This window comes from Cydia strobilella, chromosome 16 (assembly GCF_947568885.1).
Source record: "Cydia strobilella chromosome 16, ilCydStro3.1, whole genome shotgun sequence".
In the NCBI taxonomy this organism is placed as follows: Eukaryota; Metazoa; Arthropoda; class Insecta; order Lepidoptera; family Tortricidae; genus Cydia; species Cydia strobilella.
This window is the reverse complement of record NC_086056.1, coordinates 1,031,916-1,044,359: the sequence shown is the minus strand read 5'-3', so window position 1 is coordinate 1,044,359 and position 12,444 is coordinate 1,031,916.

Genomic DNA, 12,444 nt, shown 5'->3' with positions numbered 1-12,444 from the left:
TTTCTTCGTTTTTTGTGTTTTTTATTTATTTATTTAATCTTTATTGCACAAAAGAAAATACAAATGTACAAAAGGACTTAATGCTACAAGGCATTCTCTACCAATCAACCTTCGGGCAAAGCAGATAACTTGTAGGCGGTTTAGTAGGTAACTTCTGGAAATTTATTTTTTGTTGCCCCATTTTGCTGTAATATTCTGTACAATATAAGCACAATTTTACCATATGTCCTAAAAAAATATTCCTCTGAGTTACGAAAACGTACATACAATTTGTTATTTGTCCAATTTTTCAAACCTGTCAAATTGTATCCAAATCTAACTCCTCTTTTCCTTAATTGTTTCTCCTCGCTTTTTCCTGTTATACGGGTCGGCTTGTCTTATTCTGAGTCTCCAAGAGAAGAGAACTATCTATTCTGAGCATCTTCCTTACGTAAGTTAAGGCTTTCCATATCTTCTCAAAAGTTTTCGTCCACGATGTTATCGATCTTCCTCGTCCTCTTTTTTATAGTATTCATGGATAGGCTTTCAGAAATCTAAATCTAACGTAAATAAATTGGCAACTATATAAAAATCAGCCCCAAAACCATGAAGCTGCACTCCATAAAATCTTCCAACCTCTTCAGCAATTCACACAAACTTTCGTTATAACCCGACTCGCCATGCCTACTGAATATTTCATTTAAATGAACATTTTTTCCTTCTAGGGCTTAAATTTGCATGTTATGAGCAAGGTGAAGTATTAACTTCGGAACGTGACTTTGTTTGGAAGATATGCTTGAGGATGAGGACGAAAATGCAGTACGTATTTTATTATACCGTGAAAGAAGGATAAAGTTTATTTAAGTTAGGACTGATGATAACAATGAATATTTTCATATGTTTGACATGGTGTTCTGAGGTGAGCTGTTATAGCTTGATATAAATGCAGCGTTGCTAATCTCCCAGATAATATTAGTGACGTATTGAACATTATAATTGAAGCGCTGGTGGCCTAGCTGTAAGAGCGTGCGACTTTCAATCCGGAGGTCGCGGGTTCAAACCCGGCTCGTACCAATGTGTTTTTCGGAACTTATGTAAGAAATATCATTTTGATATTTACCAGTTGCTTTTCGGTGAAGGAAAACATCGTGAGTAAACCGGACTAATCCCAATAAGGCCTAGTTTTCCCTCTGGGTTGGAAGGTCAGATGGCAGTCGCTTTCGTAAAAACTAGCCTATGTCAATTCTTGGGATTAGTTGTCAAGCAGACCCCAGGCTCCCATAAGCCGTGGCAAAATGCCGGGATAACGCGAGGAAGAAGATTGAACATTATAATTGAGATAAAAATACCGTAACGACAGCAACGCAATTCATCAAAAATATTGGAAGTGACATCAGCATCAACATCAGTCACACCAGTCAAGCAGTCACAATCAGAATCTCACCATTAAGAGGATGACCGCTTGTCCATACAAACGTAGTCCCCATTTTCCTCTCTAGATATTGTCATTATGGAAAATATTTTTACACAATTTATTGTATATTAAACATAGCTATGCTCTTTCCTTTCTTTTTTTAGATTGTTTGATTATCATAAGAGTTAGGAGCGAAAAACAAATTCATATTCGTATCACGTCCCAAATCCCAAGCAATCCCAAAAGCCGAGCAAATAATTAATCACAAACGAAAAACTAATTCAATAACATCCCACCAAACGACATTGTTATCTACAGTGTTAAAAACGAAAACAATTTGCAGTAATCTCCGAAAGCTAATCAAATTTTACAATCACAAATAACACAATCGAATCCGCGTGATTTGTCACTTTGTTTTTTTTTTTTTTAATGCGGGAGGCGTTGGCTTTGAGATGAGGCGCTCGGGGTCATTAGGGGCAAATAGGATGTGACGGGGGCCTTTGTCTTGCCCGGAGCTACCAGCAAGATTCAATTTGTCAGAAATCTAAAGGTGGTTCAAGAGACAAGCGTGGAATGACGTATTTTTTTATTCTTAATCAGATATAAGTAAAGTATTTTATTGGTGGACTCGCTTGTGTTTGAAAATAGTCAATACAGGCCTCCTTTATACCTATTAAATATATTAATAACGGGTCACTCACGTATTTTAAGTCGAAAACCCTCGACATGTTTCACTCCGTACCGTCATCAGGAGCTTGCGTCGACGACATGTCGAGCGTTTTCGACTTAAAATACGTGAGTGACCCGTTATTAATATATTTAATATGTCTGTGTCTCACGGAAGTTTTGCTATTAAAACTTCTTTATACCTTTTTATATTATATTTTGTTTGGCTTGGATTGTAAATACTATATATAGGTCAGAAGTAGAAAGCGGTAATCTTGGACACGGCGCGTATAGCGCACAGCTTGTGCTACTAGGTTAGGTTTTCTATAATATGGTTTTATTTATTTCGTCTTTTACTTTTCTTTCTATATTATAAATCCCCAAACTAAGAAGACAATTAAATAAAGGTATATCGATCATAATATTAATAAATAGATACATGTATCATCGGTAAGTGAAGAAATGGGTCATAGCCGGGTTACGGTGCGGTGCGCTATTTGATACTTAAGTTTAGAAATAGCAAACGTGCTCGGGGTGCACGTAAATGGTCGAACGCTATAAAGAGGTCAGCTGGCGGCAGTCTGTACCGTGCAGTCCACATGGCCGCACAAAATGAGGACCAATTACATATTATTATTATTATATACGAATGCACAGGCAGCTTAAAATAGCTGATACGTGCATATCAATGTCCTTCACTTGTGTAGAGTCTGTTTTTAAAGGAGTTCACTGAAGGCGCACTGATTGGTGTACTTCCTTTTTGGCGAAATCTATTTCGCCAAATTTCACTTGGCAATCAACTTTTCGCCAAAGTTTCATTTGGCAAACCAATCGTTGGCATAACCTTACTTCGCAACCATTTCATTTCCCAACCCCATACTTGCGAAATGAAAATGACGTACTAGGTTGGGTTAGGTTAGGTTGAATTATGTAAATTTGCGAAATGAAATTTCGCCCAACTAAAAATATGGGATAAATAGTTTGGGAACTGAAAGTTTGTCAAGTAATTTTCGCCGAAACATCAGTAAACCGCACTGATTACGGATTCGGGCAAACTGTTCCACACTTTCACTACACGGTTAGACAGGAAGTGTCGTCTTGGGTTGTTACTAGTCTGCGTCCGTGCCAGCTTCAGAGAATGTCCTCCCAGTCTGTCATTCATATTCCGAGTAAAAATGTCCTTAACCTGGGTACGTTGTAGTGTCCTGTGAGTATTTTGTATGTTTCTATTAAGTCACCCCGTTGCCTTCGCTGCTCCAAGGTCTGGATATGGTCGCGATCCACATCAATAAGAGAACGACAAAGAAGAACACAAATTTACTTGAGGCTTACTTTCAGAGGTCATGAGCGTCTTTTGAGCGTCGGCATCCAGTCAACGCTATGGAAAATGGTGTTTCTGCGTCAACGTTGCGTCGAGCACACGCTAGTGTGGGGTGGCGCTATCCATACTAATATTATAAATGCGAAAGTCTGTCTGTCTGTCTGTTCCTTTTCACGCTTAAACCGCCGAATCGATTTAGATGAAATTTGTAGAGATAGGTTGAGTCCCTGAGAAGGACATAGGATAGTTTTTATCCCGAAAATCATCCCTTAAGAAAGTAAAAAGCGGGGTGGAATTGAGATAATTAATGAAGTGCCTGCTAATTTGTGTGCATAATATGCTCAAATTGAATGATTGCTATGAGAATTTTTCCAGGCGCTATACTTACTTTAGCTGCTGTTACTTAGTCCACGCAGACGAAATCGCGAGCAAAAGCTAGTAATTAATATGTCAACAAACCGCTGTTCTCTCATCGCTTGAACACAACGTATTGGTGACAAGGTGAGGCCCTCGAGGGAGCGAGGCTTTTTGTCGTCAGGTCGGGTTACGGCTTCAATTCCGGTGCGTGTTCGTTTTATATTTAAGGCGCTTCGCGCAGTTTTTGGCCAAAAACTGTTACTTTTTAGAGCTTATAACTTCTAAATGAGTCAACCAAAAATTATGAAAAAAATATATATGCATCTTCACTCTATGGACAACAATCGCAACATTTGACTTTTTTCCTGAAATTTGTAGTTTCACCGAAAAAAAATTAACACGACAGGCCGTTTTGCGGCTAACTTTGCTTATAACTTCTAAACGGCTTAATCGATTAAATTTATTTTTAAACTAACAAAAATGTTTTAACAGGTTCTACAAATGCAACATAGCTTTTCTCAATCAAAAAATATTTTCTTAAGAAATTGAACGTTTTTCCACATTTCATGCGTATGCAGCCTGAAAATGGCGTGGCCGGCAGTCGTATGCCAGCTTTGAGACGAGGAGGCTGTGTCGCTCGTGGCTCCGTGCCTTCCTTGCACTATGTTCGCTTATGCACAAGCAAAGTGCTATAATATCGGAGTTATTGTGGCCAAAGAATAAATAACTGCAGAGCGCTGATTTGGTTGCGACGCGCATTAGCGAGCGCAACACGGTATTTTGCGGTCTATTACAATGAATGTAATGATAATATCCGTATATATTATACTATAATATACGTATGTTGAGAAAACTTTATTTGAAATAAATAAATAAATGTTTTCTAACCGACATATTATAATGTCATTCAAGTTTTACGTTTTGAATAATGTTCCATTCCATCTCGAAACAATAAATAATTGATTTAACATAAGCTACCTATTACCTATTACGTTGTATGTATGAATAGTACCTGTTAAAAAACATTGTTTTTGTAGTTTAAAAATAATTTTAATCGATCAAGAACTAGCAAAACGGCCTATCGTATTTTTATTTACGGAAAAACTTACTATTAAGTTTATTGTAGGTTTAGTTAAGTAGTAATTAGTGTAATTGTAGTTATGTCTGTAAATTTTTCATGGGTGATCCTTGCCTGTTAATAAACGTTTTATTATATTATTATTATTTGTATCTCCTTCTGGATTTCAGTAATTATTTCATTGGGTCAACTTGGTGTATTATGTCTTCTAAATGGGTAAACAAAAAATTATGAAAAAAATATATATGAATCTTCATTTATTGTTCAACAATTATAAAATTAAACTTATTTCCTGATATTTATAGTTTTACCGTAATAAAAATAATAAAACAGGCCATTTTGCGGCTAACTTTGGTTATTTTTACTAAACGGCTAAATCAATCAATCAATCAAAAATAAATTATTTTTAAACTAACAATAATGTTTTAATAGCTGACGGTCTTTCCACCGCGATACAACCGGCCGACGATTTGTTTTATTAACAATATCATCTAAACTACCATCTGACAAAGTATGAAATGGGATGCGATGACTGAAAAGATTTTTTTACATGTTCATGTGACCAGCTGACGGTCCACCGAGATAAAACCGGCTGACCATTTTTTTAATTCACAATAGCATCTAAACTATCATCTGACACAGTATCAAGCGGGAGGCGATAATAAATTTTTTTGCGTGTTTCGATGGCTGCCATTCCTCAACCCATCAACGGAGCGGCAGCTGACGTCCACAGGGGTTCATCATACATAGCCGTTAACCACAAAAAAATAAATGACTGCAAAGCGCTGATTTCGTTGTGGCGCGCTTGTAATAAAAACCGGCCAAGTCGCGTTCCAAGGGTTCCGTACATTACTCAAATTAAACAATTTATTTTTTATGTGAAACGTGCGTGAAATGTCTTTAATAAACCCGTAGGGGTTGGATCAAAAACTAAATAATTAAGTCCGACTTACGCTTGACTGCTCATTTCTAATAAGTTTCCTGTGATCTATAGATAAATGAAATGTGATCTATAGGTAAAGATCTATTTTGTGTATTTTTTTTTCAAAATTTTATACCCAGTAGTTTCGGAGATAAAGGGGGGGAATGCTCATTTTTTGCCTATTTTCGTGAATAACTTCTAAACAATTTAAAAGTGCTTGTTGCTAGGCCTATTTGAATAAAGAATATATTGAATTGAATTGAATTGAATTGAATTGACTGTTTATCCTAAAATTATAACAAATATACATTTGAGATTCTCACAATCAGCTCTTTCATTTGATATGTAACACAATATAGTTTGAAAAACTTTTTTTTTTAATTTTCTCTTTTACCCCCCAAAAGTGGCCCCCGTGTTTAAAATTAATTTGTTTACGTTACATGTCCGTCTTTGGGTCACAAACTTACATATATACACCAAATTTCAACTTAATTGGTTCAGTCGCTTCCGAGAAAATAGGCTGTGACAGACGGACAGACAGACGCACGAGTGATCCTATAAGGGTTCCGTTTTTTCCTTTTGAGGTACGGAACCCTAATAATGATGATATTCCCACGTAATGATTGAGAAAACTTCGAACTTTTTGTAGTAACACATTTGTAGTAGTATATGAAGTTAACTATTAATGGCATTATTTATATTTATTTATTACGGATAAAAAAAAACTGTATAAAATAAACGCACTTTACGCCTCAACTCTGTCTGTAGCTTTAGCTATAAATCTTAATCCGTCGATTTGACTTAGGTATTTATTTGTATGAAACAGATAAAACACAAATTAACTAATTGAGGCTTGTAAAGTATAATGCATTAAGGTAATATATTTTATTATAATTTACGACTTCCACTACACGCATGATCTACTCATACTCCAGCAACAAAATATCTGCAAAAGATACACAAATACGAGGTATAGCGCCAAATGCCGCGCGCCTCTGGGTTGTAGGTTATTCTTTGAACCTCGTTCCGCCGCAGTCGCCGCACCGAGACGAAATTCACGTACGATCGCAGTGAGCGGGGTGCGGGTACAGAGACGCTGAGACGCTCAAGGCCAAATCAGCGAGAATCGTCTTAATACGGCCAAAGTTTTCGTGTAAAGTGATAGAAGAAAATTGCAGGTCATAGTGGGGATGATATTTGGATGTTAAGGGTTTGGTCTTACTGAATCTGTAATACCCATGTATAACCAGGCATCGTAAACTGCGAGCTAAATCCATTGAAATGACGTACTTTGACTTGACAACAACCCTAGTACTTCAATGGATTTCGCTCGCAGTTTACGATGCCTGATGCAAAGTATAAAGTTTTCACTGTCACCTCTTATGTGCAGATGTGTGAATATTTTCTTCCATTGCCATGGTTACGGTCTCCTGTGTCACTTTTAAAACCCTGGTTTTATGGTATTTAAAATCACCAAACACTCATTTTTATAGCATACTAGCTTTTGCCCGCGACTTCGTCTGCGTGGAGTTAGTAATTTGGGTAGCTTTCTTTTTATCCAATCTCTCTCTCGATTTATACAAACTTCCACCCCCCTTTTCACCCACTTAAAGGAAATATCGAACAAAATTGTTAACATCGATTTTTCGCATTCCAAATAGAAAACCCATCCGTCATCGGCTTCAAATGTAAGCGCAAAATAAATATTTAAATTGGACCCTTTCTAGTACCGTCAGCATCAGTTGTTGAAACAACGCGCCAAAAATATCTGCCATCCTGAAATACTTCTCCAATAGAGATATATCTAGAGATATATCGCTAGGTCCCGTTGAAAAGTATCTGCCATAGTCTAATGGTCCTTCATATACATGTCTCTTTTTGTAGTTATCAGCGTCATTTTTAATTTTGTACATTTTTTAATTTTTCTCAGATTTTGGTTAAATTTGTTGTTCCTGATTCTGTACAACATAAGCGCAATTTCACTGTATGTCCTACAAAATCAATATACGAAATATTATTTTTTTCCTAGATTTGGATTTCGTGTTTACTCCGACCAGAATAAGGAGCTTTTCAAATCTACCAATTTTTATCAAAATCTGACCAAAAAAGCCGGCCAAGTGCGAGTTGGGCTCGCGCACGAAGGGTTCCGTACCATTACGAAAAAAAACGGCAAAAAAATCACGTTTGTTGTATGGGTGGGAGCCCCACTTAATATTAATATTATTCTGTTTTTAGTATGTTGTTATAGCGGCAACAGAAATACATGATGTGTGAAAATTTCAACTATCTAGCTGCTATTACGGTTCGTGAGATACTGCCTGGTGAAAGACGGACAGACAGACAGAGAGACAGCCATACAGACATACAGACAGCGCAGTCTTAGTAATAGGGTCCTGTTTTTACTCTTTGGGAACGGAAACCTAAAAATAAAATCGACAAAAAAAATGGCGCTAGAGAAAGGTACATACAGTATTGACGCGTAGACGCGCATCCACTTTTGTTACTCACTGTACCGCGGAAAGACTCAATCCATGCTCTATGGTACAACGGGGAATTCTATTAGCTTTCCTGTCTCTTTGTTTATGGGTTTGATTTCCAGATGTCGACGGACGTTTGAATTTTCCTTCTGTATTCGAACGTGTGAAGAGTGGATTGATTTGAGTCAGGAACTATTATTATTTGAACGGGATCAATTTGGCTCGTTCCTCGTACTCGTCTTTCCTCTGTACAGTCGCCATCAGATATATCTGAGCGGCCAAGGTATTCACAATATCTGAACACGCACTGACGCCTTGACAATAGAGGCGTGACCAGATATTTTTGAGCGCCTTGGCCGCTCCGATATATCTGATGGCGACTGTACCTTTAAGGTGTAGTAGGGTCCGGAAACGCAGTTTTTGAAGTAGTAGCGCTTTTTTAGGGTTCCGTACCCAAAGGGTAAAAACGGGACTATTAGTAAAACTCCGCTGTCTGTCTGTCACCAGGCTGTATCTCATGAACCGTGATAGCTAGACAGTTGAAATTTTCACAGATGATGTATTTCTGTTGCCGCTATAACAACAAATACTAAAAACAGAATAATATAAATATTTAAATGGGGCTCCCATACAACAAACGTGATTTTTTTGCTGTTTTTTTCCGTATAGGTCCGACTCGCACTTAGCCGGGTTTTTTTTTTCTTTTTGATGTATAGCGTGTCAGCCCTGTGCCATAAGGTTGAGTTTATTACGAGATAAACAGCACTATATGCCTCAAGGCTTCATAAACAGAACGCTTTCCAGAAACAGCGAATACTAGATAGCTAGCTGAAAGTAATTTTGCACGCCCGGCAGGTGTGCGCTAAGGCGTGTTAACGCATTTCATTAACTCAACGTTAAACAGTCGTATGTGAGTACGGAGTTCGTATAGAGATACGACCTTTTGAGACTTAGTTATGGTAAATGCAGCGTCTAATATCTTCCCCTTTCATGTGCTCCTGGTACTAACAAGTTGATTGTTAGGCTTAGAGCCTCTATTTCTGAAATGTGCTTTTGATTAAAATGGAAATTTATTTGTATTATTAGATTTAGATTTATTGATTTCATAATAAGTATTAAATTTAAATATGAATTATATTAATCTAATCTAAATGAATTTTTGTTGTTTTTATAAATGGTATTTACGTACGTGAAAATTCGGCCTAATGAGCAACAAAACACATACCTATAATTAATGTAGGTACCATGTCATCATGTCATGGCTACTGATAGACATATTACAATAATTATTATATTGTGATATGAAAATGATATCTAAATGATGTCAGTCGCCCGTGCGTCTCCGGATAAATAGGGGAGGACGGGGCTAGAAGTTACTATTTTACAAAATTGACGTACAAATTCAGTGTGATTAGATTGTGTGGCTTGTGCTTTTTTAAGAAATGATTATTTGCGTTTCTGAAAAGTGATATTGTTTTGTTCATCGTTTAATATTTTCTCACCACAACATTTTTTATGAGATCGGTGGGAACGGAACTACTTACCCCGCTATGGGGCGGGTTATTCCGTCGATTCAAATTCCAACTCAAAAATTAAAATCTCGGTTCCCACACGCTAAAAAAAGGTAAGGCAATTCATCGAAACACGTGATTTTTTAATACTATTAACAGTTATTAAAATAAAATACACATACAAATTTGAAAATAAATAACTCCGTGGAGTAATTTGTGCCGTCATTTTTGTTTTTCTCCGCAACTACTTTTCTACCATGGAAACAACTAAAGCGGCTCCTGAATGACATACATAGTATCCTAACCTTTCGCGACAATCGCGATAAATATCATACGAATCGCTCCGTTGTTTACTTGCGTTCCTATTCTGATCGGAACAACTTACCCCCGGCACTTTTAGCCCCGATCTCCCCTACGAGCGAAATGCACGCGAGCGAGACTAACATTTTGATATCATTTTGATGTCACTATGTATTAAGTTTGGATTGGCCTTGTACCTACTAATAACGCTATAAAACAGTGTCAACACACGACAGTCTGTCGTGAACAAACAAAAGTGCTAAATCATGGTAAGTATTTTTCAATATTCTTTTCAACGCACTTGCTCAAAACGACGTATTTATTCCACCGATTTTTGGCTCATAATCCTAGATATTAAACACGCGTGCTCTTTCAGTGTATACTTCCACTCGTGCTTTTTCATTATATTATCCGACTGAGTTAAGAAGGTAACTGATTGCTAATAATATGCATGGAAAGGGAGCCTTCTTTAATTGGTCGGACTGGCGGGCACCGGCGCGCCCGACCGCCTGCGTGGTGCGCGGCCCGGCCGGCCCGCCCGCCGCGCCGCCCGCGGCCGGGGCGAGGGGCGGCCGGCAGTATGACAGATGCAACACACAATACTAACTGTTAACTATTAAAATTTGATTAATATGAATGTTTCTTTTTTTTCTCGCAAGTGTGTTGAAAAACGTCGTATGAAACGCGTGTGCATTGGTCATTACACACATCGGCTTTCTTATTGCGCGCTCGCTTACAGCTCGCGCGCACAATATCGCCTCGTGTGTAATAACCAACTTAGCACACTTGTATCATAATGTACTATTAACTAATAAGAGTAAAGAGTAAAGAAGGACAAAGTTTACTCCGAGTTTTCAAGTCGGGTATTCCAAAATATATACTTCACTTAAAATTTAAATGCAGTAACTGTGCTACGTTCATTACCCAGCCATCAAAGCTTTCGATTCAAACCCAAAACCCCATCGAAGCACCGTTAATCCGTCTATTATTTTACATGTAGGTATCCTACTAAGCTTGATCGATCACAAACTTGCCAACTTGGCTAATTAAATGATAGCCAAGTTGCCAACTTTGGCACATTTTACCGAGTTTCAAGCACCTTCAGGTGCACATAATAAAACTTAAGTTAGCTGTGTTATGGAGTATGCTATAAATTTTAGGGGTTAAGGTAATTTTATATCGCTTAAGGTAACTCGATTAGATTAGGAGTACTTGATGCGTCCTTATCTGAGTTATTTATTATGTAATATTGTCACTAAAGTTTTATAGATAAAATTGAAAGTAAAAATCTGGCCATGAATATAAGTTCAAGTTTCGCAAAATTTTATTGAAATATTTATTAAACTGACCAAATTGTTTGATTATAATTCAATAAAAGCATGTCTTCTATTATTACTGTTTCATAAGTCAATAAAAAAATTTGAGTAACAACATAATTATAGTAACCTGAGAAAAAAAGCGGCCAAGTGCGAGTCGGACTCGCGTTCCAAGGGTTCCGTACATTACACAATTTAAACATAATAAACAATGTATTTTTTATGTGAAACGTGGGTAACGTAAGTGAAATGTCTTTAAAAAACCCGTAGGGGTCGGATCACAAACTAAGTAATTAAGTCCGACTCCGAAAACAACTATTTTGTGTATTTTTTTGAAAATTTTAAGCCCAGTAGTTTAGGAGAAACAGGGGGGGAGGAATGGTAATTTTTTGGCTATTTTCTTTAATAACTTCTAAAATATTTATTTTAAAATTACACCAAAAATATATTTAAGATTCTCAAAATGAGCTCTTTCATTTGATATGTAACACGATATAGTTTGAAAAACTTTATTTTTCCATTTTCTCATTTACCCCCCAAAAGTGGCCCCGGTGTTTAAAATTCATTGGTTTACGTTACACGTCCGTCTTTGGGTTACAAACTTACATATACGTACCAAATTTCAACTTAATTGGTCCAGTAGTTTTGGAGAAATGGGCTGTGACAGACGGACAGACAGACAGACGCACGAGTGATCCTATAAGGGTTACCTTTTTTCCTTTTGAGGTACGGAACCCTAAAAGTAATGAAATAAATTCATTAAATTTGTATTTGTATTTTAGGGCGCACCAGAGAGCGGACCAGTTACACGCTAATAACGAGAATTAAATATTGCCTACTCCAGAGCACACAGTCGCTGTGGCCGAAATCGGTCAGGAGAGACTAGCATCATCATGTATTGAGGTTGAACAAGGAAGTTTAGAACATTTAATATCTATATTATACAAATATGGATATACAAATGTAACAACTATCATTATTTTGTCACAAGAGCTAACAATAAAAACAATTTTCACAACACTAGCTCGTAAAGGCACCCTTTATTCGTCAAATACTGATGATAAAATTGTACTTTATCACAAGTGTGACAAAGTAATTTGATG